At 39.6% G+C, this 12,243-nt stretch overlaps 1 protein-coding gene across 2 annotated transcripts in view; it reads left to right on the top strand.

Moving 5' to 3' along the window:
* Window positions 1–12,243, top strand: part of fstl4 (follistatin-like 4) — a 176,199-nt gene that overhangs the window by 89,530 nt on the left and 74,426 nt on the right. The gene's annotated exons all lie outside the window — the stretch shown is intronic.

The following is a 12,243-nucleotide window of genomic DNA, read 5'->3' as shown; positions in this document are numbered from 1 at the left end:
TTTTTTATGTTACAAGTATTTAAACTTTCTTCTTAAATAATCTTTGTAAATGTTGTTTTTGTAATATTTCTACCTCATTCCCATACTATTATGACTTTATTCCCATAATATTTTAATTCCCAAATATGATGACTTTATTCCCATACTATTATGACTTTATTCCCATAATATTATGACTTTATTCCCATAATATTTTAATTCCCAAATATGATGACTTTATTCCCATAATATTATGACTTTATTCCCATAATATCTGACTTTTTTGCCATAATATTTTGCCATTATTTCCATAATATTTTGATTCCCATAATATTATGAATTTATTCCCATAATATTTTCACTTTATTCCCATAATATTATGACTTTATTTTCATAATACTATGACTTTATTCCCATAATATTTTCACTTTATTCCCGTAATATTTGGACTTTATTCCCATAGTATTATGACTTACATCACATAATATTTTGACTTAATTCCCATAATATTATGACTTTATCTTCATAATATTATGACTTTATTCCCATAATATTAAGATTTTATTCCTATAATATTTTGACTTTATTCCCATAATATTTTGACTTTATTCCCATAGTATTATGACTTAAATCCCATAATATTTTGACTTAATCCCCATAATATTATGACTTTATTTTCATAATATTATGACTTTATTCCCATAATATTAAGATTTCATTCCCTTAATATTTTCACTGTATACCTGTAATATTTTGACTTAATTCCCATAATATTATGACTTTATCTTCATAATATTATGACTTTATTGCCATAATATTAAGATTTTATTCCTATAATATTTTCATTGTATTCCCGTAATATTTTGACTTTATTCCCATAATATTTTGACTTTATTCCCATAGTATTATGACTTAAATCCCATAATATTTTGACTTAATCCCCATAATATTATGACTTTATTTTCATAATATTATGACTTTATTCCCATAATATTAAGATTTCATTCCCTTAATATTTTCACTGTATTCCCGTAATATTTTGACTTTATTCCCATAATATTTTGACTTAATTCCCATAATATTATGACTTTATTTTCATAATATTAAGATTTTGTTCCCATAATATTAAGATTTTGTTCCCATAATATTTTCACTGTATTCCCGTAATATTTTGACTTTATTCCCATAATATTTTGACTTTATTCCCATAATATTATGACTTTATTTTCATAACATTAAGATTTTGTTCCCATAATATTTTCACTGTATTCCCGTAATATTTTGGGTTTATTCCCATAATATTTTGACCTTATTCCCATAATATTTTTACAATATTCCCATAATATTTTGACTTTATTCATCGTTGTTTTGTTTTGTTCGCATTTTTCTTGAAATATATATAACTTCTTAGCATATCTTTTACAAAATATCAAAGAGGCTTTAATTCTTTACGATGTGGCCCTATCTGGGATAAGGTTTGGACGCCTCTGCTGTGTAAAATGTATTTTTTGTTCATATTTTGTGTGCCTGGAGTGGATTAATTGGATTTAAATGATTTCCTTTGGGAAAAATTGTCACAGTTTTTTGTTGAAACTTTTGGAAGGAATTAATGACAAAACCCGAGGTTGTGCTGGAAATGAGATTATTTTTGGTCAATGGCTGAGAAGAAGACTGACAGAAGTGAAAGTTACTGCAGGTGACAGCTTTCCAGGTGACAGCTCAGGTGGTCTTCCACGGCTCCTTCAAATCTAATTATCCAGGTCAGATTGAATGTACGTCCTAATCCCTTCAAGGTGCGGCTGTGTAAATAGAGAGGCCAGGTCTTTTCATGTCGGCTCTCATGCGCGCTCACATGCGATCGTGGCGGCGGTTTTAATCACCGCGTTAAGCCGGGAGGGATTCCTGGCCGACATCGCCGCGCATAGCTAATCCACATTAGGGACTTACGCTGGCCGTGTTCGGCTGCAACGGCAGACGAGTGAAAAAGAAAGCAGCGTCGATCAGGGGTGTCCAAACGTTTCCCAGCGAGGGTCGCTTGCAACTTGCTGCTGATATTTTATAAAGCAACGCATGTAGATATGCTGAGAAGTTCGATATATTTCATCGCAGCTCAGCGTAGCATATAATAAAAAAAAATATTTTTAATATCAACTTCATCTTTTGCTTTTTTTCCCATATCGTTTTTTTAAATGTTCAAAATGTTTCAACTTTCTCCTTAAATAATCTTCATACATTTTCTTCTCATAATATTAGCAATTTATTTACATAATATTTAGATTATAATATTAGAACTTTTCTCCAACTTAATTTTACGACAATTGCAACTTTATATTGTTTTCTTTTTCTCATAATATTACGACATAAAAAACATCTTCAATATTTCAACTCTATGCTACTAAAATGACAACATTCTTCCGCATAATATGGATACGGAATCAGACGATTAGTTTCGAATTGGGTTAAAAGCTACCTCGCAAACAGAAAGCAATTTGCAAAGCTAGGAGAATACACATGACGTGTGGAGTACCCCAGGGGTCCATATTGGGACCAAAACTGTTCAATTTGTATACCAGCCACATTTGTGAAGTCACAAAGGACTTAAAGTTGGTCTTATTTGGGGATGATACCACTGCCTTTTGTTCTGGGGAAAGCACACAAAAACTCATTAAAAAGGTCAAGGATGAAAAGGTCATATTAAAAACATGGTTTGACAGGAACAGATTAATAATCATTTGGTTTGAATTTTACCCCCCCAAAAAACAAAAAAAATGGCCACAGTCGCGTTTTAACATCGCTAACGTTCACGCCAGCGTAAAGAGAATGAGCGGGTTTGATTTCGAGGTGAAGAAACCTTTGAACTACGACACATATGAAACGTGATTCAGAAGCCAAGAAATGGAAATGACCAAAAACAAAACAATGCATATTTTTCATCTCATGATGGTGGATGTTTGATTTTTATTTGGATTATATCTCTTTGTTTAACTCATGTAGTCAATATTGTAATATTAAAAAAGGATAATAATCATTTAGATTACTTCAATTTTCTTGAATAATTTTAATATTTGGGCCGCACGGTGGTCTAGTGGTTAGCATGTTGGCCAACTCCGGGTACTCCGGTTTCCTCCCACATCCGAAAACATACATGTTAGGTTAATTGGAGACTCTAAATTGTCCATAGGAATGAATGTGAGAGTGAATGGTTGTTTGTCTTTGATGTGCCCTGCCATTGGCAAATTCGATTGTAACTTTTTTCTCTTAATTTTTTGACTGCAGAATAAATACGGCAAAATAATTAAAATCTTTTTGAGTGTTCCATTTTTGGGCCCCCGGCCGCCTTGGGCCGTGCACGGACAACTCTGCGTTCACATTTGATCAAGCTAAACGTTCTGGCTGTGAAAGTGGCTTTTGCTTGGCTGCAGGCCACCAAAGGCCAAAGTCGCAGTTTCAAATGTGTCCACTTTCATCTCAGCCCGGCGGGATTATTGGGACTCCCGGCCAGCTGACACTCTCGGGACTTGTCCTGACTTTAGGAGTAAGAGCTTTTAAGAGGGATTTGAATGCCAAGTTTCTCTTGAAAGAAGAAGCTTTTAACCTGAAAGGACTCATCTCACAGCACAGGGGTGTCCAAAGTGCGGCCCGGGGACTATTTGCAGCCCTGGGCAGTTAAGAAAATTATTCTTTTTTTAATAATTACAAAAAATAGGCAGTCATTTTACAAAAAAAGTCAATATATAAAAAAAAAACTTATTTTCAGAGAAAAAAAAAGTCAAAATACTAAAAAAAATACTAAATAATACTAAATACTAAAAAAAAGAAAAAAGAAAAAAAATCGGCAGTAATTTTACATAAGTCAAAATATTCAAAGAAAAAAAAACACAACAGCAGAAATGAAAAAAAACAGCAAAGTCGAAATATTGAGAGAAAAAAATTCATATTTTAACAAGCAAAAAAGTCACAATTTTACAGCATTAAAGTTGTAATCTGATGAAAAATAATGTCACTTTAGTGGCATAGAGTTGAACTATTAAAGATAAAAAAAAAAATTTAAGTTGTAATTTTATGAGAGACACACAAAATTTGGTTGTGGAAAAAGTCACAATATTACAAGAAGAAAATGGACAAAGATTATTTAAGCAGAAAGTTGAAATATTTGGGAAATGGGTAAAAAAAGCAAAAAAAATAGCACAAAGTTGAAATATTAAAGATGTTTTTTCATCTTGTAATATTATGACAAACAAAGAAGACAAAAATAAAGTTGTAATTGTAAAAGCAGGTTGGGAAAAGTTATAATATGGTGTGAAAATATTATATAACCTAATAATATTCCATCCATCTTCTATGCCGCTGGAGCCTATCCCAGCTGACTTTGGGCGAGAGGCAGGGTACACCCTGGACTGGTCGGTAGTCAATCACAGGGCACATGTAGACAAACAACCATTCACACTCACATTCATTCCTATGGACAATTTAGATGCACCGGGAGAGCAAACTCCACACAGAGATGACCTCGCCGATCTCCTGACTGTGTGGCCAACATGGTAACCACTAGGCCACCGTGCGGCCTCGTCATAATATTATGAGGGAAGAAAATGTATGACGATTATTTAAGAAGAAAGTTTATTTTGAGCAAAAATGGGAGAAAAGGAGCGAAGAGCGAAGTTGATATTAAAAATAAGCTTTTTCACCTACAGTATATGACAAAGTTGAGATTATATATACAAGTATATATATATATATATATATATATATATATATATATATATATATATATATATATAAATAGCATATCTACATGTGTTGCTTTCCAAAATATCATCCTTTCATGTTTCACTATGTGGCCCTTGCTGGAGGAAAACCTTCAGACAACCCTGATCTAGTCTTGCGCGTATCCAATCAATCCTTCCCAGTCCTTAATTTTTGATTCCACCCAACTCCCCAAGTGCCAGCCAATCCGATTCGAGCATGCCTTTGTCTTCTCCCAGCTGTCTCGTCAGTGTGACGGCCCTCCTAAGTGGACTTTCTCAGTACGGTTGAGATCCTGCTGTCAGGTTTTGTTCCTGCGGTTCCCCACTCTTGACATTTTCAAAGGTCCCATCTGCACTTGTGGCTCCTGTTTCTGTGTTTTTGAATGCCCCGTGGGCCACATTTGGCTGGAGGATGGCCTTTGACGTCCACTTGCTGAGGAAGCAGCTTTTTAAATAACACACCCTGATACACTTTTCCCAAAAGGGAGTTTTTTTCCCCAGCTGAATCATCCAAGGAGAATAAAGTAGGTAATCAGGTGACGCTGCCTGTGACTCAGCTCATACGGGACCATTCAAGAGGTTTTTGTGTTCTGTCAGAACCAACGGCATGCTCAATAGGAACCCAAATAAGGCATTAGTTCTGGTGTAGATGCTCCTTCTAATGGGAGTTGCTAACAAGCTAACCACCACAATCAAATGTTGGTCTCTCCTGCGCTGTTTAAAGCAGACGAGTGAAAAAGAAAGCAGTGTAGAGCAGGGGTTTCCAAATGTTTTCCCAGCTGGGCCACACAGGGAAAAATGAAAGGATGCAACTTTGCCACTTTGATATTTTATAAAATAATACATTTTTTCTTTAACATTTCGACTCCATCCATCCATCTTCTACGCATCTTCTATGCTGCTTATCCTCCCTAGGGTGGCAGGTATGCTGGAGCCTATCCCAGCTGACTTCGGGCGAGAGGCGGGGTACACCCTGGACTGCTCTATTTTGACTCTATTCTATTCAAATAAGATTATTTTTCCTCATAATATGACAAGTTTATTCTTGTAAAATTGCAACTTTCTTTCTTGTTAGGATGCAACTTTTTCTTGTAGGTTTTTTTTTTTTATTTCTGCAGTTTTTTTTTTATTTTGCAACTATTTGAACTTACTTGTACTTTTTTCTTCTCCTAATGATGACTTTATTGCCATAATATTTTGGCTTTATTCTCGTAACTTAGCAAATTTTCCCCAACCAAATTGTAACTTTGAACTTTTTAAAAATAAAGCTTTTCTTGAACTCATTCAATCCCAGCCATTTTTCCAAAAGACCACCCCTTAGGTAGCGGCCCCAAAAGAAAGATTAGATTCCCGTCTTTCATCTGAAAAAAAGTTTGTTTTTACTTTTTTCCGTTTAGTAATCAGCAGTAGTATTTTTTGCTTTTGTGACAGCTCAAGTACCTAAACAACTATACCAACATAAACAACACACAAAAGGGTTGTTTTACATCAAAATGACAATTTATTTACAAATATAACATCGTGACGTAATTACAATTTTCACATTTGGAACTGAACCATGGTTGTGCACGCGTGTGCACACGTGCCTGTGTGCGAGTGCGTGTGTGTGTGTGTGTGCATGCGTTAAAATTTCTCTCCTGTCGTGTGTTTTTTCCGTCCACTTGGCCTCGGCTGAGCTCTTATCAAATGCACTTCTGCCACCTTGTGGCCGTTTTTATAGCTTAAAATTGCTCTGAAGTGAAATCCATTAGTGGAGAGTTGCGCCATCACCTCCTCTAGCCTCTTGCGCAAAAAAGACGTATAAATACATTGTTGGGATCGGGCGTCTTTGGTATTGAATGAGTTAATGTTTCAACCTTATGCTGTTAAAATGATGTTATTTTTTCTTGTTAATTCCAACTTTTTTCTAGTAATATTTTGGCTTTATTCTTGTAAAATTACAGCTGATTTTCACTTCTTTTTGTTTTTTGTTTTAGTTTTCTTATTAAATTATACTTTTAGATTGTGCCCCGGGGCAATAAAAAAAATAGCTGCCGGCCACACACTAACATGCTGCAGTAACTATACAGTATTTGGAGTCATTTCAGGGAGATTTGTGTCTGGGGAGGGTGACCGTGATAAGTGAATTTCCACGAAGTAGGATTCTAGTAGATTTTGGTAGTTAGAGCATAGAAAACCTGTTTATAATCCTCTAAATATGTTTTTCAACATTATTAGAGCCCTCTAGACATGAAATAACACCCCTATAGTCACCTTTATTGAGTCTGAGTTGAGTTTTTGAGTTTGAGTTTTTGTTTTATTGAGTTGGATTGAGAGAGTCAGGACCGGCATGACTTGGTGGTGTAAATGTGGAGCTTGCCAAGCCATGCCGACCGAAATGGAGTGTTTGTGCTGGTGGCATACGGTGGCATACGGTGTTACCATGGATGGAAAGGCTTGGTGTGTGTGGTAAGGAGGACACTGCTCCAAGCGACTGCATCACAACCAAAGAAGAATTGCTAGTGCTAACAAACCTTTTGACAGCAGTATTTATTTCTAAATGTCCCATTTGTGGGTGTCCAAAAACTGGCGTGGCATGCATATGGCAACCCTTTTTGTAGTTTTTGCATCATCTCGACAACATTGTGAATCTTTTAAAAACTCGCTTGAACATCTCCACTTTGTATCGGTATGAAGTGTATTCCCAGGGACCGGTAAAAGGTTTTAATGAAACGCTAATGGACGCACCCGCTGTACAATCAGAGCATGAAGGCCGCATGCCTCTACGTGCTTTAGAAAATGACATTTAGTGTTTTGTCGTGGAAGATGGAACAAATTGCTTAATGGCTGTTTTGGAGAGGAGGACTTCTGGGAACCCCCTCCCTTTTCAGCCTTCCATTATCCGTTTGCTGCGTGACTCAATTTGAGAGCCACTTCTCCACGGCGCTGATTACTATTTATTGTGACAGCACCACTTATTGCATTAGCCGTCAACGCCCGCACCGCTCGCCTTCCGTCACGCTAACCCTTCGGACCCTGTTGCGACTGACCAACAGCATTAGCTCAGTGGCCGGGAAGCCTCAGCCCCTCATAAGTTGGATCAGCTGATCTCCTGGTCCTTGAACGTGTCTGCGCTGCGGCTGCATGCTGGATGTAGGAAGTTACCAAAGTCAAATCGTTGGAAAGTTAAAAAGTTTGCCGGGCTGATAAGGGCTCGATTTTGTCCAGGCGACCAGGCCCCCGCCCCCTCCCCGAGGCCTCCCCTGACAGCCTTTTATTTGTTACAGCCAGCTTATTAACGAGCTGTCCCGCCACCTCTTCCTTTATTTGAAACCAACGTGAGCCTTACCTCATTTAGCCCGTCCCCTCCCCACAGATTCATTACGGCAGACATCTTTGCCACACCAAATGGATGTCCTGTCCCAGATAGAGATGTCCCGTGGTTCCTACTCTAGTCCCTCGCCTCGTGAACATCAGTCTCCACTCCCCCCCAACACCTCCCACGTACAAGCTTCTTTTTGTAGGTTTCCCCCTGCTGCTTTGAGGATAGTACACTGCCGAATTTTAAACACTTTGTCGTTGATTGCAGTACTTGTATTTGTACTCCAATCACGATTACTTGAGAGAAATCTGTCCTTTCATGTCAACTGTTGCTGACCTATCATGATAATACCATGATAGCATTGATGACGGGTAGATGGATGGATGGATGAATTGATGGATGGATAGATGGGTAGGTCGGTAGATCAGTAGATAGATAGATGGGTCGGTTGACCAGTCCATATGTGTCCTGTGGGGAGTACTCCGGGGTACCGGAACACCAAGCTGCTAGCTTCTTGTATAACCAGGGTTGGTTCGCACTGCCAGAAATAAGTGGTACTCTTGCAGTGAGGGTTTGGCTCCCTTTGTCACAGATTCTGTTCATTACTTTTATGGACAGAACTTGTAGGTGTAGCCAGAGCGATCCGGTTCAGTGGCTGCAGGATTGGGTCTTCAATCTTTGCTGATAATGTGGTCCTGCTGGCTTCACCTGGCCATAATCTTTAGCTCTCGCTGGATCGGTTCGCAGCCGAGTGTGAAGTGGCTGGGATGAGAACCGAGCACCGCCAAGTCCGAGTCCATAGTTCTCGCCTGGAAAAGGGCGGAGTGCCATCTCCGGGTTGTGGATGAGATCCTGCCCCAAGTGGAGGAGTTTAAGTACCTCGGGGTCTCGTTCACAAGTGAGGGAAGGACGGAGTGCGAGATCGACAGATGGATTGGTTGGATTGGTGCGGCGTCTGCTGACTCTACATCGGTCCATTGTGGTGAACAGAGAGCTGATTCGAAAGGCAACAGTCTCAATTTAGGGGTGGATCTACATTCCTACCCTCACCTATTGCCATGAACTTTGGCGATAATGGCTGAAATGAGATTTCTCTGTAGGGCGGCTGGGCTCTCTTTTGGAAATAAGGTGAGAAGCACTGTCATCCGGGAGAAAGTACAACCGCTGCTCCTCTGCATTGAAAGGAGTCAGAGGAAGTGGCTTGGGCATCAGGTTAGGATACCTCCTGGAAGTCTCCCTGGGGAGGTGCCCAGGGCACATCCGACCGTTTGGAGGCCTCTGGGAAGACTCAGGAGACGTTGGCGAGACTATATCTCTCAACTGGCCTGGGGACACTTTGGGATCTGCCGGGAGGAGCTGGATGAAGTAGCTGGGGAGAGGGAAGTCTGGGCCTCCCTGCTTAGGCTGCTGCCCCCACGACCCGACCTTGAATAAGCGGAAGAAGATAGATGGATGGATGGAAATAGGAGACTATGTGTTTAATTAAACAGAGACATTAATTGGGACATTTATGGTGGTGTTATTGCAGTTTGTGATGCATATCATTGCCCCCTACAGGACCGGAGTGGAACATTATCAATTGATTTTTTTTTGTGCACAGAAAACAGGTCACAGTTTTATTCGGATGACTTTCCACATCTTGTAACAGAACTAGAGAGCTCAACATGGAGCAAAAAGTGTCTGCTGACCAAAAGTCTTCAGTTATAGTCGCATTCTGCTTAGTTTTTTCCGTTAAAGGTTGAAGGTCATTGAAAGAGACTTTCATTGGAGCAGGAAAGGTCATTCAGATATTTTAACACGACGAATGATGAAAACGATGTTCTCTCGTGTGTACTTTGCCCAGCTCGTTTGTCATGTGCCACGAAGACTTCTTTCTCTCTCCCTCTTTCTCGCTCTCACTGCTTCCGAGTGTCTGCCCCACGAGGGAAGTTCGGGTTGAACACTGCGCGTGTGCGGTGTAATGGGAGCTGTCAGATGTGTAAATGTGCGAGCGCTCGGCCTGCTGAGACGTCAGACCAGAGGCCATACAGCTAGCTGGCCTCGATTGACATCTCACTAACTCGCCGGCTGACTGATTGATTAGCTGAACGGCCGCCCTGCCACTCACTGCACTCCCGAATACATTGAGACCGTAAATATGTCGTATTTTAGGACATACACCAGTTTTCTTTCTCATACACTTTATATTCACACCAATTCTATAGTTGGACGGCTTTTGGCAGCAATGGGAATGCCTCGGCAGAGGTAATGAATGCACCCTTCCAGATGCTAATTGCAAGCGGTAGGTGGCGCTATATACAGTGTTCCCTTGCTTATCGCTGGGGATAGGTTCCCAATATAGCCTGCATTAAGCGAAATCTGCGAAGTAGCCAACTTTATTTATTTACAATGATTTTTTTTTAAGGCTGTAAAACCCCTCACCATACACTTTATACACTTTTCTCAGACATGCATTAACATTTTATCACGTTTCTCTCTTGTTTAAACACTCTCAATGATCAACCTATTAGGTTGGCCCAAGAAATTATTGGGTGGCTCACGTGTATTCACTCCTCTGACCGTCCCTCGTCCTGGCGCCGTTCGCCTCTAGCGTTTTTGTATCCTTATTAAAACATATTGCACCTGTTGTCGTGCTCCTCCTCGTTCTACTCCTTGAACCGAAGATTCATTTAGCCGGTTAGCTTCTTCTTCTTTTTGTATAGTTTATTGACAATGGTCTGCAGCCAATCAAGACGCAGATCACGATGGGCGGGTTCTCTCTTGGCCAATAAAGGCTGCTGTGGCTCTATATTTCGCCGGCTATTGTCGACTGTGGGTTCCTAATATGCTCGTACAGGCACGTAAACACATACTGAGACGAGTTTGAGCCGCACACGTCTTCAACCCTCATATGAGTATACAACACCCTCTACTGGTAGCAGTAGTAGTAAATACAATAACAGACACATACAACAGAGCACCAATGAATCGCTCTAATACACCACAAGGACGCAGAATGCGCGTTCATACGCTGTTAAAAAAAAGGAAAGCAAAATCTGCGAACGGTGAACCGCGATGTAGTGAGGGGCCGCTGTATTTCAAGACAAAAAAACTGCATCTCAGCTTTGTCATACATGTGAAAAAGCCTATTGATATTACCTTTGCTCTTTGCTCATTTTTTCACCATTTTTGCTGTTTTTTTTTTTTTACTTTTCCATTTCAACTTTGTTCTTAAATAATCTTCAACTTCAATTTATAAAGCACATTTTAAAACAACCAGGATTGACCAAAGTGCTGCACAAGCTATATAGACAATGAGAAAAATACAATCGAGCAACACATGAATAAATAAGCACACACAGACAGCAAGCTGAGTTAAAAACTGCTACTAAACTATGCAAAATAAAACCAGTGTGCTTGTTCAGCCTTTGTTGAATGCCACTGTAAAAAGGTAGGTTTTCAAAGTGCTCGAGTGTGTGTGCGTCTCTGATGTGCAGGGGGAGATTGTTCCAATGTTTTGGCGCAGCCCCAGAAAAGGCTCTGTCCGCTCTACTACTTGTATACTAGTAAGTCCAGAGTGGGGCGCAGACAGGAGCAGTTTGTCTGCAGACCTCAGTGCCCTGCCTGGGGAGTAGGGCTGCAGGAGCTAAGACAGGTACAGTGGGGCCAGTCCATGCAAGCATTTCAAAACCAATAGTAGCATTTTAAAATGGACCCTTTGTTTTACTCGGAGCCAGTGGTTATGCCGTCCCGGCGTTTAGTCCCAGTCAATAGCCGGGCTGAGGCATTCCGCACCCCCTGGAGGCGAGGAAGGGAGAAGTGGTCGAGGCCCACGTGCAGTGAAGTACAACAGCCCAGCCTTGATGTGATAAAAGCATGTGTTGCTTTCTCCAAGTTTTCTGAACCCACTTAAAAGTTTAGTTGAAAGAAGCTGGATTTTACGACCTTATTTTGCCTTTATGCTTGTAATATCAGAACTTTTACCCCAACCTAAAAATGACAACTTTATTTGGTTTAGTTTGTTTCTCAGAATTTTACAACTTTAAAAAAACAACATATTTTTGTCTTTAATATTTCATCTCTATGCCACTAAAATGACATTTTTCCTCCTAATAGTACAAGTTTATTCTCTTAAAATTGCGCCTTTTTTGCTCACTAGAATATTCCTTTTTTCCTCTTCTTTTCTCTTGACTTTATTCTCGTCAAATTACAGCCGTTTTTTTCATTTCTGCTGTT

The sequence above is a fragment of the Dunckerocampus dactyliophorus genome, chromosome 16 (assembly GCF_027744805.1).
Source record: "Dunckerocampus dactyliophorus isolate RoL2022-P2 chromosome 16, RoL_Ddac_1.1, whole genome shotgun sequence".
NCBI lineage: Eukaryota > Metazoa > Chordata > Actinopteri > Syngnathiformes > Syngnathidae > Dunckerocampus > Dunckerocampus dactyliophorus.
The sequence above is the reverse complement of the archived record's forward strand: the minus strand, read 5'-3'. Positions and strand labels throughout refer to the sequence as shown.